The 18,405-nt window shown below is 46.4% G+C and overlaps 1 pseudogene; it reads right to left on the bottom strand.

The window, feature by feature from the left end:
* Nucleotides 1-18,405, bottom strand: part of LOC123990432 — a 67,997-nt pseudogene that overhangs the window by 29,072 nt on the left and 20,520 nt on the right.

Genomic DNA, 18,405 nt, shown 5'->3' with positions numbered 1-18,405 from the left:
CAAATGTTGAATGTTGCAAACGCCTTCTTGACACGCCAATGACGCGAGCGATCTTCACTTGATCGACTGTAACTTTGTCAAATAAGCACCATTCGGGGTCGAACAAAGCTAGCTAGATATCTCATGAGCTGGGCTTTACCAGAACCCCGTATCTCTTGCAAAATGTAACTGCTAACCTTGTGCGACAGCAAGCCTTTTCCTTTTGGACAAAATTATAAGAATATGGAGAGTTATGAAGTTAATAAAACTGGTTGCTTTGCAAATGTTGAACTTATTATATGCCTACTAATACTGGAAAAGCTAAATCCAAAAAGTCCAAGTATACAGATTTGTGGATATTCTTGCAGAAAAATGTCATGTTAATGTAAATGTCTCCTTCACAATTTGCCCAAATGTACCTGGGGACTTCACACTAAAAGTCTTGTAGTTCACTCACACTTCAAGTTATTCCGTCTGAAACGTTACACATACACTGCTGCCATCTTGTGGACACCATTGGAATTACAACCAGAGTGATGCTATAACTGGGACCTTTCAAAGTAGAAAAAGAACGGTTGGTTTTTTCTTTGTATTTTCTTCTACCAAATCTATTGTGTTATATTCTCCTACATTCAAACATCAAAGTGTGTCCTTTCAATTGGTACCAAGAATATGCATATCCTTGCTTCAGAGCCTGAGCTACAGGCAGTTAGATTTAGGTATGTCATTTAGGTGGAAATTGAAAAAAGGGGACTATCCCTAAGGGGTCTAGTAACAGCCTCCCCCCCCCCAACTCCAACCAATGGAGAGGCCTAACTTAGCCCTGTCCTGAGAGATCAGAACGCTGCTGGATCAGAACCATAGGACTCAAGAATCAAGTGTGAGCGTACGTGTGTGTGTGAGCGTGCGTGTGTGTGCGTATGAGCATACGTGTGTGTGTGAGCGTGCGTGCGTGTGTGAGCGTGTGTGTGTGCGTGTGAACGCGCGTGTGAGCGTACGTGCGTGTGTGAGCGTGCGTGTGTGCGTGAGCGTGCGTGTGTGTGTGAGCGTGCGTGCGTGTGTGAGCGTGTGTGTGTGCGTGTGAGCGTGCGTTCGTGAGCGTGCGTGTGTGCGTGAGCGTGCGTGCGAGTGTGCGTGTGTGCGTGAGCGTGCGTGTGTGAGCGTGCGTGCGTTTGAGTGTGCGTGTGTGCGTGAGCGTGCATGTGTGAGCGTGTGTGTGTGCAACTCACATGTGTTGGGAGGCATTAGGGAACATCTCTGCGTATTGTGGGGCTGAGTCCTCCGGCCCGTGGGGGGCAGCGTGGGTGAGGACCATCATCACTGGCCGGTGAGGGTACACCTTCTTGGACAAACGGAAGAAGTTGATACTGTCGTTGGTGATCAGGTCCGTGAAATAGTCCTGCAACGGCGAGAACAACAGGAAGTTAAGTATTACAACAACAGGAAGTTAAGTATTACAACAACAGGAAGTTAAGTATTACAACAACAGGAAGTTAAGTATTACAACAACAGGAAGTATTAGCTTTCCATCTGGAATCCTTAATGGTCAAACGTCCATAGTCTGTTTGGGGAGAATACAACAACAAAGTAGTAAACCACCAACACAGTTTTAACACAACAGAACAGCAGAATGTGTCATTGTGGTTGAACGTTCCTCATCTCTGTTTCATCAACAAAAACAATAACAAAAACAAAGGCGGTGTGGGGCGGACAGTCGTGTTTCTAATAATGCAGATTCCATGTTGAATTCACCTTTGTGTGGATAAAATGTCTTGTATTGTACAGGTTCTGTCCAGAACAGACGATTGGAGGCGCACAGTGTTGGACTACATGGAGCTCTATTCCACATCAGGTAACTGACGCAAGAGGTAGAATCAGAAAATACACCTTATGGAACAGCAGGGAGACACACACACAGGTACAGACACACACAGGTACAGACACACACAGGTACAGACACACACAGGTACAGACACACACAGGTACAGACACACAGGTACAGACACACACAGGTACAGACACACACAGGTACAGACACGCACAGGTACAGACACACACAGGTACAGGCACACACACACAGGTACAGGCACACACACACAGGTACAGACACACACAGGTACAGACACACAGGTACAGACACACACAGGTACAGACACACAGGTACAGACACACACAGGTACAGACACACACAGGTACAGGCACACACACACAGGTACAGACACACACAGGTACAGACACACAGGTACAGACACACACAGGTACAGACACACACAGGTACAGACACACACACACAGGTACAGACACACACACAGGTACAGACATACACACACAGGTACAGACACACGCACACAGGTACAGACATACGCACACAGGTACAGACACACACAGGTACAGACACACACACACAGGTACAGACACACACACACAGGTACAGACACACACAGGGACAGACACACAGAGGTACAGACACACACAGGTACAGACGCACACAGGTACAGACACACACAGGTATAGACACACACAGGTACAGACACACACAGGTACAGACACACGCATAGAAACACAAACGCTAGAACATACACTCTACACACACGTACATTGTGATATTGTTGTATTATACATTTTGTATTGTAGATATGTAGTGGTGTAATAATGTTATATGATGTACTGTTTTATCTTTTTGTTTTATATGGAATGTAAGTACTTTAATATGTTTGGACCCAATTCATGATCTGACTTACAGTATAAGACAAGGACACTCTAGAACCCTAGGACACTCTAGAACTCTAGGACACTCTAGAACTCTAGGACACTCTAGAACCCTAGGGCACTCTAGAACTCTTGGACACTCTAGAAGTCTAAGACTCTAGGACTCTAGAACTCTATGAATCTCTAGAACTCTAGGATACTAAAACTCACAGGCACTAATGATTTGATGGAAATGAGAGGAAATGTAGGTGTCAGGATTTGGCCAGGGTTGTTCCGGTTTTTGGTCACTAGATGCCCCCATTGTGCCTTTTGACATTTTCTTTTCCCTTGATCCCCATTATTATTTGCACCTGTGCCTCGTTTCCCCTGATTGTATTTAAACCCTTTGTTTTCCTCAGTTCTTTGCTCTGTGTTTGTATGTTAGCACCCAGCCCTAGTACTCTGTGAACTCTTGTTGATCCCGGTGGACTCTCTTGTGGAATTCTGTTTTTTGTTCTTGTTTGTTTGTTTTTAAGTATCTTTTGAGGCTTTTTTGTGCTATACCTTCCACCTTGTGGATTATGTTTTTGTCTTGGAGGATTACCTTTGATCTGGTGGAATTCCTTTTGAGGTTGTGGAGTTACATGTTTTCCTGAAGAACTTCACTTTTTACTTCATTAAATACACCGTCTCAAGTACTGCTGTGTCTGCCTCATCTTCTGGGTTCTGCTGACTATTCGTGGCTCAGTTGGTTTAGTGACTGTTTCTCACTCCGGAGACCTGGGTTCGTAACCCGGTCCTGACTGTAGGTCCTGCAATATGTGGCATCCAGAGCTGCAGAGAGATTTTCTAATACCAAAATCACAATCAATTAAATGTATTTATAAAGCCCTTTTTACATCAGCAGATGTCACAAATTGTTGTACAGAAACCCAGCCTAAAACCCCAAACAGCAAGCAATGCAGGTGTACAAGCACAGTGGCTAGGAAAAACTCCCTAGAAAGGCAGGAACATAGGAAGAAACCTAGAGAGAAACAAGGCTCTGAGGGGTGGCCAGTCCTCTTCTGGCTGTGCCAGGTGAAGATTAGACACCTAGAGAGAAACAAGGCTCTGAGGGGTGGCCAGTCCTCTTCTGGCTGTGCCAGGTGAAGATTAGAAACCTAGAGAGAAACAAGGCTCTGAGGGGTGGCCAGTCCTCTTCTGGCTGTGCCAGGTGAAGATTAGAAGAATACATTAAGGCAAGATTTTTCTTCAAGATGTTCAAATGTTCATAGATGTCCAGCAGGTTAAATCAGAGGTCGAGAATGCAGGGGCCATAGAGGGAGAGAGAGAGGGAGTCAAGAACAGCAGGACCAGGACAAGGTATCACGTCCGGTGAACAGGTCAGGGTTCCATAGCCGCAGGCAGAACAGTTGAAACTGGAGCAGCAGCATGACCCGGTGGACTGGGAACAGCTAGGCCAGGTAGTCCTGAGCCATGTTCCTAGGGCTCAGATCCTCCGGGAAGGGAGGGAGAGAGAGAATTAGAGGAAGCAAACTTAAATTCACACAGGACACCGGATAAGACAGGAGAAATACTCCAGATATAACAGACTGACATAGACCATTGCAGCATAAATACTGGAGGCTGAGGCAGGAGGGGTCGGGAGACACTGTGGCCCCGTCCAATGATACCCACGGACAGGGCCTACCAGGCAGGATACAACCCCACCCACTTTACCAAAGCACAGCCCCCACACCACTAGAGGGATATCTTCAACCACCAACTTACTACCCTGAGACAAGGGTAAGTATAGTCCATGAAGATCTCCTCCACCAAGGCACGAGCCCGAGAGGACGCAAAACCCGACAGGAAGATCACGTCTGTGATCAACCTACTCAAGTGATGCACCCCTCCTAGGGACGGCATGGAAGAGCACCAGTAAGCTAGTGACTCAGCCCCCGTCATAGGGTCAGGTCAGAGGCAGAGAATCTCAGTGGAGAGAGGGGAGCCGGTCATGCAGAGACAGCAAGGGCGGTTCCTCGTTTCAGTGCCTTGCCGTTGACCTTCGCACTCCTGTGCCAGACAACACAAGAAGAAGTTCTTTCTCTCAACCGGTGTGATTACTACCTCTGAGGATATAGAGCTTGAGGTAGTCACCTAATACAAGTACTTGAGAGTATGGCTAGATGGTACACTGTCCACTGGCTAGATGGCACATATCAAAGCTGCAGGCTAAAGTTAAATCTAGATTTGGTTTCTTCTATCGTAATCGCTCCTCTTTCACCCCAGTTGCCAAACTAACCCTGATTCAAATGACCATCCTAACCATGGTAGATTACTGAGATGTAATTTATAGATCGGGCAGGTAAGGGTGCTCTCGAGTGGCTAAAATGTTATTTACCGTTCGGCCAACAGATTGCCACCAATGCTCCTTATAGGACACCTCACCCACTCTATACTCCTCTGTAAACTGGCAATTTTTGTATACACGTGACAAGACCCACTGGTTTGATGCTTATTTATAAAAAACCCTCTTAGGCCTCACTTCCCTTATCTGAGATATCTACTGCAGCCTCATCCTCCACAAACAACACCCGTTCTGCCAGTCACATTCTGTTAAAGGTCGTTGTCGTCTTATGTCTCTCTTTATGTAGTGTTGTATTTGTCTCTCTTGTGTTTTGTCCTTTATTTTATGTAATATATCTTTATTTTAATACCATCCCCGTCCCTGCAGGAGGCCTTTTGCCTTTTGGTACGCCATCATTGTAAATAAGAATTTGTTCTTTAACTGACTAGCTTAGTTAAATAAAGGTTAAAAAAAATATATATAGAATGTTCATGATGTCAATGCGACAACTGTTGATAGACGTAACTGGTAAAAGTCGCTCTGGGTATCTCCTCCGATTTCATTACACTCTTGTCTGTGTGAGAGCACAGAATAACTGACACATTTACCAATACCCGTTGAATTTGGCGGTGTCAGTAAACGTTGGTAAAAAAAGCACAATTAAATTGTTGCTAGCAGCAGTTGCAGTCACCAATGCTCTAGATAACATGAAGACAGCCTCACCAGCTCTGCTAGGGTGAGTAAAATGGTCAGTGAGCTGTTCTCTCATTTGTGTTTGGAAGTAGCTAGCAAGCTAGCCAATGTTATGGGTGTAGATAGCAAGCTAGCCAACTTTAGCCAGTTAGCTCGGGGGCTTGACTGCTGTTGTTAGGTCAGCTAGCTAACGTTATGGGTGTAGATAGCAAGCTAGCCAACGTTAGCCAGTTAGCTCGGGGGCTTGACTGCTGTTGTTAGGTCAGCTAGCTAACGTTATGGGTGTAGATAGCAAGCTAGCCAATGTTAGCCAGTTAGCTCGGGGGCTTGACTGCTGTTGTTAGGTCAGCTAGCTAACGGTGCGTGTCTGATCTGTGTAGCAATACGATTCGTATCTCAGAGCCATTTGCTTTGCTAGTTATAACTAAAGCATTGAACCTGGTCGGTTAGCTTCCTGCAGATTCATGCAGGGTAGTAACATCATGAGTTGGGATTATGGTTCATTGTTTAGCTAGCTAGCTACATGTCTAAACAAAAGACTCCACTATGCAAGTAACAATTTCAAGAGAATGTTCATGATGTCACTGCGACAACTGTCGATAAGACGTAGCTGGTAAAGAATAACTGACAAATTTATGAATTTGGCCGGTGTCAGTAAACGTCGGCAAAAAAAAAGCGTAATTAAATTATTGCCAGCAGCACAGTTGCAGTCACCAATGCTCTGGATAACAGGAAAACAGCCTCACCAGCTATGCTAGGGCGAGTAAAATGGTCAGAGTGAAGTGTTCTCTCATTTGTGTATGAAAGTAGCTGGCAAGCTAGCCAACGTTATGGGTGTAGAAAAGAGCTCTCCAGTAGGTACCAAAACACTCTAAGGCCATTTTCTCAAAAGGGAGGTTACAAGTTTATCAACATACAAAGCAGAATTACTTTCCCCTTGTTACTCAACTGTAGTGTCTGACATACCATTTTCTAGCTCTGACTCTCTACTCTTACAATGTAAAAAACACAATTTCTAATTTTGCTATTAAAATGGTTTATAGCTGACTTTAATGACCTACTGGATCTGAGGAGGGAGGGAGGGAGACTGGTAGAGAGCGAGAGTGAGAGCTGAGAGAGTGAGCGAGCGAGTGAGAGAGAGCTAGAGAGATAGCGAGCTGAGAGAGAGAGAAGAGAGAGCTGAGAGAGAGAGAGAGAGAGAGAGAGAGCTGAGAGAGAGAGAGGAGAGAGAGAGAGAGAGAGAGCTGAGAGAGGCACATGGCATTAGCATGGTATTACTGTCCTGCTGTCCTCCAAACCACCTTGACTCTTACCTTGAATACCCTCCAATAGGAATGAGCCAGAACATGTGTCTCAAATGGTACCATATTCCCTAAATAGTGCACTACTTTTGACCAGAGCGCTATGAAGCCTGATTAAAAGTAGTGCACTAGATAGGGAATAGGGGTGTCCGTTCGTGGCCCCGCAGAGTGCTGAGGGAGGTGAGAGTGTGTGAGTGTGTGAGTCTGGGTGTGTGTGTGTGTGTGTGTGTGTGTGTGTGTGTGTGTGTGTGTGTGTGTGTGTGTGTGTGTGTGTGTGTGTGTGTGTGTGTGTGTGTGTGTGTGTGTGTGTGTGTGTGTGTGTGTGTGTGTGTGTGTGTGAGTGTGTGTGTGTGTCCACTGCCCACCTCAGTGATTTTAATGAATAAGGTCCACTTGGTTCAGAAACCACAATGTGCTCGTCCAACCGTCCATCCATCACCCAGTCTCTTACACACCTCAACCTCAACACGTAGGAACATTTCCCTCCTCCGTCTAAGTCAACAAGACAAGTTATTTATCGTCTGACTACCAGGCATTTTCATACCCGTCCTTCGGACAGACACTAAAACAGGATTACATACCAAATGGCACCCTATTCCCTACGTAGTGCACTACTTTAGCCTGAGATACATCCCAAATGGCACCCTATTCCCTACGTAGTGCACTACTTTAGCCTGAGATACATACCAAATGGCACCCTATTCCCTACGTAGTGCACTACTTTAGCCTGAGATACATACCAAATTGCACCCTATTCCCTACGTAGTGCACTACTTTAGCCTGAGATACATACCAAATGGCACCCTATTCCCTACGTAGTGCACTACTTTAGCCTGAGATACATACCAAATGGCACCCTATTCCCTACGTAGTGCACTACTTTAGCCTGAGATACATCCCAAATGGCACCCTATTCCCTACGTAGTGCACTACTTTAGCCTGAGATACATACCAAATGGCACCCTATTCCCTACGTAGTGCACTATCCTACATATATAGATATAAAAAAAAAAAGAAAGAGATATAAATATAGAGACGCAGGGTGGTAATTCCTAAAGGCAACTTCTCCTCTCTTGGAGGCTGTTTTGATCTCTAAACGTTGTCATGACAATGAAATTCTCATTCTGCAAATGAGACGTCACTTCAAATCATCAAATCAACGCTCTGCCATTAATTTACCCAGAATGTCTAGCCTGTCTCGTACGCCAGGGACATAAATCAATAGGAACCTCTGCAATTAGCCGGGAGGAGACGTTACATTAAATTAGATTCAGCCCTAAAGGAAAAACAAATAGGTAATGGGGTTTTTAATGGAGCAGTTATGCAGACAGGAATGGAAACACACACACACACACACACGCACGCACACACACACACACACACACACACACACACACACACACACACACACACACACACACACACACACACACACACACATACACACACACACACACACACACACACACACACACACACACACACACACACACACACACACACACACACACACACACACACACACACACACACACACACACACACACACACACACACACACACACACACACACACACACCCCGGCGGGTGAGACCAGACACACACACACTCCCTGCGGGTATAGACCAGACACACACACACACTCCCTGCGGGTATAGACCAGACACACACACACTCCCTGCGGGTAAAGACCAGACACACACACACTCCCTGCGGGTATAGACCAGACACACACACACTCCCTGCGGGTATAGACCAGACACACACACACACTCCCTGCGGGTATAGACCAGACACACACACACTCCCTGCAGGTAAAGACCAGACACACACACTCCCTGCAGGTAAAGACCCGAACACACACTCCCTGCGGGTATAGACCAGACACACACACACTCCCCTGCGGGTATAGACCAGACACACACACACTCCCTGCGGGTAGAGACCAGACACACACACACTCTGCGGGTATAGACCAGACACACACACTCCCTGTGGGTATAGACCAGACACACACACACTCCCTGTGGGTATAGACCAGACACACACACTCCCTGTGGGTATAGACCAGACACACACACACTCCCTGCGGGTATAGACCAGACACACACACTCCCTGCGGGTAGAGACCAGACACTCCCTGCGGGTATAGACCAGACACACTCCCTGCGGGTATAGACCAGACACACTCCCTGCGGGTATAGACCAGACACACTCCCTGCGGGTATAGACCAGACACACTCCCTGCGGGTATAGACCAGACACACTCCCTGCGGGTATAGACCCAGACACACTCCCTGCGGGTGTAGACCAGACACACTCCCTGCGGGTATAGACCAGACACACACACACTCCCCTGCGGTAGAGACCAGACACACACTCCCTGCGGGTATAGACCAGACACACTCCCTGCGGGTATAGACCAGATACACTCCCTGCGGGTATAGACCAGACACACTCCCTGCGGGTATAGACCACACACACTCCCTGCGGGTATAGACCAGACACACTCCCTGCGGATATAGACCACACACACTCCCTGCGGGTAGAGACCAGACGTACCTTGGAATACTCCACGCCGTGTTTCTCCTTGTAACCGTTCCGACAGACGGTGTAATTATAAAAGCGAGAGTTTTTGATGAGCCCCACCCATTCACGCCACCCGGGAGGGACGTAGCTACCGTTGTACTCGTTCAGATACTTCCCAAAGAACGCTGCGGAGAGGACGAGAGGAGACAGAGAGAGAATTAAGAGTTTGAAAAAACCTTAATGTGCAAATTTTCCTTTGGCTTTTCACACAAACTGTTAAAAGTACGGAATGGCAGGAGGATCATGTCAGGAAAATGTTTTGTCTTTAAAAACATGTACGTATTTTCTCCATAGCTGATGATGCAAAAAAACTAGCAATGTTTCTCATTACCTTATAGTAGGGTCATGACAGTGATTTGGCCTTGTAAATGGGTCTTTATTTTTCTCTGGTCCTAACACTTTAATTAAACCTCTTCCTTAGGAGCCAGGTACCAGGAACTGTCTGTTAAACTTTAGTACCAGGAACTGTCTGTTGACTCTAGCACCAGAAACTGTCTGTTGACTCTAGTACCAGGAACTGTCTGTTGACTCTAGCACCAGGAACTGTCTGTTGACTCTAGTACCAGGAACTGTCTGTTGACTCTAGTACCAGGAACTGTCTGTTGACTCTAGGAACTGTCTGTTGACCAGGAACTGTCTGTTGACTCTAGTACCTGGAACTGTCTGTTGACTCTAGCACCAGGAACTGTCTGTTGACTTTTCAGTTCCTGGTACTAGAGTCAACAGACAGTTCCTGGTACTAGAGTTAACAGACAGTTCCTGGTACCTGGTTCCTAGGAGGTAGGTGGTGTAAAGGTGGAGCTCATTTTTCTCTGTTACGTCTGAATGGGGAAACCTTTACCACAGGGGACACAGTTTGACATGGGAACACGGGGGGACACAGTTTGACATGGGGACACAGGACACAGTTTGACATGGGGACACGGGGACACAGTTTGACATGGGGACACAGGGGACACAGTTTGACATGGGGACACAGGGGACACAGTTTGACATGGGGACACGGGGGACACAGTTTGACATGGGGACACGGGGGACACAGTTTGACATGGGGACACGGGGGAGAGGACACTACATGTTCCGTATAAACAATAGACGCTAGAAAAGTTCCATAATGCTCTCACCTGTCCTGTATCCCGTGTTGTTGAGGTAGACAGCGAAGGAGCGTGGTTCATGCTGGGCCTGCCAGGGCGAGCGAAGAACAGTTCTCGTTGTTGGTGTACGTGTTGTGATTGTGAACATACTTCCCTGTCAGCATGGACGAGCGAGACGGACAGCACATAGGCGTGGTCACAAAGGCGTTGATGAATGAGGTGCCTCCATTCTCCATTATCTTACGAGTCTTATTCATCACCTGGAGAGAACCTGGAAAGGAGGAGGAGGGTGGAGAGGAGGAAGAGGATGGAGAGGATGATAGAGAGGAGGATGGAGAGGAGGATGGAGAGAAGGAAGAGGAGGAAGAGGATAGAGAGGGAGGAAGAGGATGAAGAGGAGGAGGATGATAGAGAGGAGGAAGAGGATGTTGATGATGAGGAGGATGGAGAAGGGGAAGAGGATGAAGAGGTGGAGGATGATAGAGAGGAGGAAGATGATGATGATGGAGAGGAGGAAGATGATGAAGAGGAGGAGGATGATGGAGAGGAGGAATAGGTTGGAGAAGAGGAAGAGGATCGAGAGTGGATGAAGAGGATGAAGAAGAAGGAGGATGAAGAGGAGGATGGATAGAAGAAGGAGGGAGATGAGGGAGGAGGATGATGGAGAGGAGGAAGATGGATGGAGAGGAGGAGGAGGAGGGAGAGGGAGGAGGATGGAAAGGAGTAGAAGGAGGATGGAGCGGAAGAGGAGGATGGAGAGGAGGATGGAGAGGAGGAGGATGGATGGAGAGGAGGAAGATGGATGGAGAGGAGGAAGATGGATGGAGAGGAGGAGGGAGAGGGAGGAGGGAGAGGGAGGAGGAGGAGGATGGAAAGGAGTAGAAGGAGGATGGAGAGGAAGAGGAGGATGGAGAGGAGGATGGAGAGAAGGAGGATGGATGGAGAGGAGGAGAAGATGGATGGAGAGGAGGAAGATGGATGGAGAGGAGGAGGGAGAGGGAGGAGGAGAGGGAGGAGGAGGATGGAAAGGAGGTAGAAGGAGGATGGAGAGGAAGAGGAGGATGGAGAGGAGGATGGAGAGAAGGAGGATGGATGGAGAGGAGGAAGATGGATGGAGAGGAGGAAGATGGATGGAGAGGAGGAGGGAGAGGGAGGAGGGAGAGGGGGAGGAGGAGGAGGATGGAAAGGGAGTAGAAGGAGGATGGAGAGGAAGAGGAGGATGGAGAGGAGGAGGATGGATGGAGAGGAGGAAGATGGATGGAAAGGAGTAGAAGGAGGATGGAGAGGAAGAGGAGGATGGAGAGGAGGATGTGAAATAAAATAACAATTATTATCTTCAATGCCCTGTTGCTCTCTCTGGCGCTGATAATTAGTTGAATTCATTGCAGTCTTGACAAATGGTCTAATTAACGTAGTTTCCTTCCACAGTTCAATCCAGTCAAACCGTATTATATATTTTTTTTGACATCTGTGATGGAAACAAAGACAGTTTCGGTATTTAAAAATAAAATGCAGAATGATAATTTGTTCGTTCCTCGAGGGATATTTTTGTGTAAAATTAATTATGGGAGAAATGACGGCTTAAATGTCTTTATGCGCAAATATTGAGATAATAACCATCATATGGGAGTGAACTTGGAGTTAAGTGATGTGTGTTCCTCCCACTAAAGATGGGGGAAACCATGCAGTTTATGAGGCTACAGATTAGATACATGATGATGAACTTTACAGGCTGGTGACATGATGATTGATGCTCGACTGCCTGTTACAAACACAACGGTATCATTCTGGTGACATGATGATTGATGCTCGACTGCCTGTTACAAACACAACGGTATCATTCTGGTGACATGATGATTGATGCTCGACTGCCTGTTTCAAACACAAGGGTATCATTCTGGTGACATGATGATTGATGCTCGACTGCCTGTTTCAAACACAACGGTATCATTCTGGTGACATGATGATTGATGCTCGACTGCCTGTTTCAAACACAAGGGTATCATTCTGGTGACATGATGATTGATGCTCGACTGCCTGTTACAAACACAACGGTATCATTCTGGTGACATGATGATTGATGCTCGACTGCCTGTTTCAAACACAAGGGTATCATTCTGGTGACATGATGATTGATGCTCGACTGCCTGTTTCAAACACAAGGGTATCATTCTGGTGACATGATGATTGATGCAAAAACACAACGGTATCATTCTGGTGACATGATGATTGATGCTCGACTGCCTGTTTCAAACACAACGGTATCATTCTGGTGACATGATGATTGATGCTCGACTGCCTGTTTCAAACACAAGGGTATCATTCTGGTGACATGATGATTGATGCTCGACTGCCTGTTACAAACACAACGGTATCATTCTGGTGACATGATGATTGATGCTCGGTATCATTCTGGTGACATGATGATTGATGCTCGACTGCCTGTTTCAAACACAAGGGTATCATTCTGGTGACATGATGATTGATGCTCGACTGCCTGTTACAAACACAAGGGTATCATTCTGGTGACATGATGATTGATGCTCGACTGCCTGTTTCAAAACACAAGGGTATCATTCTGGTGACATGATGATTGATGCTGCGACTGCCTCGATCTGCCTGTGCCTGTTTCAAACACAACGGTATCATTCTGGTGACATGATGATTGATGCTCGACTGCCTGTTTCAAACACAACGGTATCATTCTGGTGACATGATGATTGATGCTCGACTGCCTGTTTCAAACACAACATGATGATTGATCATTCTGGTGACATGATGATTGATGCTCGACTGCCTGTTTCAAACACAAGGGTATCATTCTGGTGACATGATGATTGATGCTCGACTGCCTGTTTCAAACACAACGGTATCATTCTGGTGACATGATGATTGATGCTCGACTGCCTGTTACAAACACAACGGTATCATTCTGGTGACATGATGATTGATGCACTGCCTGTTACAAACACAAACACAACGGTATCATTCTGGTGACATGATGATTGATGCTCGACTGCCTGTTACAAACACAAGGGATCATTCTGGTGACATGATGATTGATGCTCGACTGCCTGTTTTCAAACACAAGGGTATCATTCTGGTGACATGATGATTGATGCTCGACTGCCTGTTTCAAACACAACGGTATCATTCTGGTGATGATGATTGATGCTGGTGACATGATGATGATTGATGCTCGACTGCCTGTTTCAAACACAACGGTATCATTCTGGTGACATGATGATTGATGCTCGACTGCCTGTTACAAACACAACGGTATCATTCTGGTGACATGATGATTGATGCCTGTTTCAAACACAGGAGTACACACATGATGATTGATGCGACTGCCTGTTTCAAACACAAAACACAACGGTATCATTCTGGTGACATGATGATTGATGCTCGACTGCCTGTTTCAAACACAACGGTATCATTCTGGTGACATGATGATTGATGCTCGACTGCCTGTTTCAAACACAACGGTATCATTCTGGTGACATGATGATTGATGCTCGACTGCCTGTTACAAACACAACGGTATCATTCTGGTGACATGATGATTGATGCTCGACTGCCTGTTTCAAACACAACGGTATCATTCTGGTGACATGATGATTGATGCTCGACTGCCTGTTTCAAACACAACGGTATCATTCTGGTGACATGATGATTGATGCTCGACTGCCTGTTACAAACACAAGGGTATCATTCTGGTGACATGATGATTGATGCTTGCCTGTTACAAACACAAGACTGCCTGTTTATCATTCTGGTGACATGATGATTGATGCTCGACTGCCTGTTTCAAACACAGAAATTGTATCATTCTGGTGACATGATGATTGATGCTTGCCTGTTATATCATTCTGGTGACATGATGATTGATGCACTGCCTGTGGTATCATGGTGATTTTGATACTGCTGGTCAGGTGTGATTGATTTATACTGCTGGTCAGGTGTATTGATTTATACTGCTGGTCAGGTGTATTGATTTATACTGCTGGTCAGGTGTATTGATTTATACTGCTGGTCAGGTGTATTGATTTATACAGCTGGTCAGGTGTATTGATTTATACTGCTGGTCAGGTGTATTGATTTATACTGCTGGTCAGGTGTATTGATTTATACTGCTGGTCAGGTGTATTGATTTATACTGCTGGTCAGGTGTATTGATTTATACTGCTGGTCAGGTGTATTGATTTATACTGCTGGTCAGGTGTATTGATTTATACTGCTGGTCAGGTGTATTGATTTATACTGCTGGTCAGGTGTATTGATTTATACTGCTGGTCAGGTGTATTGATTTATACTGCTGGTCAGGTGTATTGATTTATACTGCTGGTCAGGTGTATTGATTTATACAGCTGGTCAGGTGTATTGATTTATACTGCTGGTCAGGTGTATTGATTTATACTGCTGGTCAGGTGTATTGATTTATACTGCTGGTCAGGTGTATTGATTTATACTGCTGGTCAGGTGTATTGATTTATACTGCTGGTCAGGTGTATTGATTTATACTGCTGGTCAGGTGTATTGATTTTATATACTGCTGGTCGGGTGTATTGATTTATACTGCTGGTCCAGGTGTATTGATTTATACTGCTGTCAGGTGTATTGATTTATACTGCTGGTCAGGTGTATTGGTTATACTGCTGGTCAGGTGTATTGATTTATACAGCTGGTCAGGGTGTATTGATTTATACTGCTGGTCAGGTGTATTGATTTATACTGCTGGTCAGGTGTAAATCAAATCAAATTTTATTTGTCACATACACATGGTTAGCAGATGTTAATGCGGTGTAGCGAAATGCTTGTGCTTCTAGTTCCGACAATGCAGTGATAACCAACAAGTAATCTAACTACCAATTCCAAAACTACTGTCTTATACACAGTGTAAGGGGATAAGGAACATGTACATAAGGATATATGAATGGTGATGGTACAGAGCAGCATACAGTAGATGGTATCGAGTACAGTATATACATATGAGATGCAGTATGTAGACAAAGTAAACAAAGTGGCATAGTTAAAGTGGCTAGTGATACATGTGTTACATATGGATGCAGTCGATGTTGTAGAGTACAGTATATACATATGTATATGAGATGAATAATGTAGGTAAGTAACATTATATAAGGTAGCATTGTTTAAAGTGGCTAGTGATATATTTACATCATTTCCCATCAATTCCCATTATTAAAATGGCTGGAGTTGGGTCAGTGTCAATGACAGTGTGTTGGCAGCAGCCACTCAATGTTAGTGGTGGCTATTTAACAGTCTGATGGCCTTGAGATAGAAGCTGTTTTTCAGTCTCTCGGTCCCAGCTTTGATGCACCTGTACTGACCTCGCCTTCTGGATGATAGCGGGGTGAACAGGCAGTGGTTCGGGTGGTTGATGTCCTTGATGATCTTTATGGCCTTCCTGTAACAACGGGTGGTAGGTGTCCTGGAGGGCAGGTAGTTTGCCCCGGTGATGCGTTGTGCAGTCCTCACTACCCTCTGGAGAGCCTTACGGTTGAGGCGGAGCAGTTGCCGTACAGGCGGTGATACAGCCCGCCAGGATGCTCTCGATTGTGCATCTGTAGAAGTTTGTGAGTGCTTTTTGGTGACAAGCCGAATTTCTTCAGCCTCCTGAGGTTGAATAGGCGCTGCTGCGCCTTCTTCACGACGCTGTCAGTGTGAGTGGACCAATTCAGTTTGTCTGTGATGTGTATGCCGAGGAACTTAAACTAGCTACCCTCTCCACTACTGTTCCATCGATGTGGATAGGGGGTGTTCCTCTGCTGTTTCCTGAAGTCCACAATCATCTCCTTTAGTTTTGTTGACGTTGAGTGTGAGAGGTTATTTTTCCTGACACCACACTCCAGCGGGCCCTCACCCCCTCCTCCCTGTAGGCCGTCTCGTGGTGTTGGTAATCAAGCCTGCCACTGTTGTGTCGTCCACAGTCTTGATGATTGAGTTGGAGCGTGCGTGGCCACGCAGTCGTGGGTGAACAGGGAGTACAGGAGAGGGCTCAGAACGCACTTGTGGGGCCCCGTGTTTTGAGGATCAGCGGGAGGAGATGTTGTGCCTACCCTCACCACCTGGGCGGCCCGTCAGGAAGTCCAGCACCCAGTTGCACAGGGCGGGGTGAGACCCAGGGTCTCGAGCTTGATGACGAGCTTGGAGGGTGCTATGGTGTTGAATGCCGAGCTGTAGTCAGCTTGCATTCTCACATAGGTATTCCTCTTGTCCAGGTGGGTTAGGGCAGTGTGCAGTGTGGTTGAGATTGCATCGTCTGTGGACCTATTTGGGCGGTAAGCAAATTGGAGGGTCTAGGGTGTCAGGTAGGGTGGAGGTGATATGGTCCTTGACTAGTCTCTCAAAGCACTTCATGATGACGGAAGAGTGCTACGGGGCGGTAGTCGTTTAGCTCAGTTACCTTAGCTTTCTTGGGAACAGGAACAATGGTGGCCTCTTGAAGCATGTGGGAACAGCAGACTGGTATAGAGATTGATTGAATATGTCCGTAAACACACCAGCCAGCTGGTCTGCGCATGCTCGGAGGGCGCGGCTGGGGATGCCGTCTGGGCCTGCAGCCTTGCGAGGGTTAACACGTTTAAATGTCTTAATCACCTCGGCTGCAGTGAAGGAGAGACTGTATGTTTCCGTTGCAGGCCGTGTCAGTGGCACTGTATTGTCCTCAAAGCGGGCAAAAAAGTTATTTAGTCTGCCTGGGAGCAAGACATCCTGGTCCGTGACTGGGCTGGATTTCATCTTGTAGTCCGTGATTGACTGTAGACCCTGCCACATGCCTCTTGTGTCTGAGCCATTGAATTGAGATTCCACTTTGTCTCTGTACTGACGCTTAGCTTGTTTGATAGCCTTACGGAGGGAATAGCTGCACTGTTTGTATTCAGTCATGTTGCCAGACACCTTGCCCTGATTAAAAGCAGTGGTTCGGCGCTTTTCAGTTTCACGCGAATGCCCTGCCATCAATCCCCGGTTTCTGGTTAGGGAATATTTTTATCGTTGCTATGGGAACGACATCTTCGACGCACGTTCTAATGAACTCGCACACAATCAGCGTATTCGTCAATATTCCCATCTGGCGCAATACGAAACATGTCCCAGTCCACGTGATGGAAGCAGTCTTGGAGTGTAGAGTCAGCTTGGTCTGTTCAGCGTTGGACAGACCTCAGTGTGGGAGCCTCTTGTTTTAATTTCTGCCTGTAGGCAGGGATCAACAAAATGGAGTCGTGGTCAGCTTTTCCGAAAGGGGGCGGGGCAGGGCCTTATATGCGTCGCGGAAGTTAGAGTAACAGTGATCCAAGGTTTTACCACCCCTGGTTGCGCAATCGATATGCTGATAAAATTTAGGGAGTCTTGTTTTCAGATTGGCTTTGTTAAAATCCCCAGCTACAATGAATGCAGCCTCCGGATAAATGTTTTCCAGTTTGCAAAGAGTTAAATAAAGTTCGCTCAGAGCCATCGATGTGTCTGCTTGGGGGGGATATATACGGCTGTGATTATAATCGAAGAGAATTCTCTTGGAAGATAATGCGGTCTACATTTGATTGTGAGGAATTCTAAATCAGGTGAACAGAAGGATTTGAGTTCCTGTATGTTTCCTTCATCACACCATGTCCCGTTAGTCATGAGGCATACGCCTCCACTCTTCTTACCAGAGAGATGTTTGTTTCTGTCGGGCGCGATGCGTGGAGAAACCCGTTGGCTGTACCGCCCT

Source organism: Oncorhynchus gorbuscha, linkage group LG12 (assembly GCF_021184085.1).
Source record: "Oncorhynchus gorbuscha isolate QuinsamMale2020 ecotype Even-year linkage group LG12, OgorEven_v1.0, whole genome shotgun sequence".
NCBI lineage: Eukaryota > Metazoa > Chordata > Actinopteri > Salmoniformes > Salmonidae > Oncorhynchus > Oncorhynchus gorbuscha.
The sequence above is the reverse complement of the archived record's forward strand: the minus strand, read 5'-3'. Positions and strand labels throughout refer to the sequence as shown.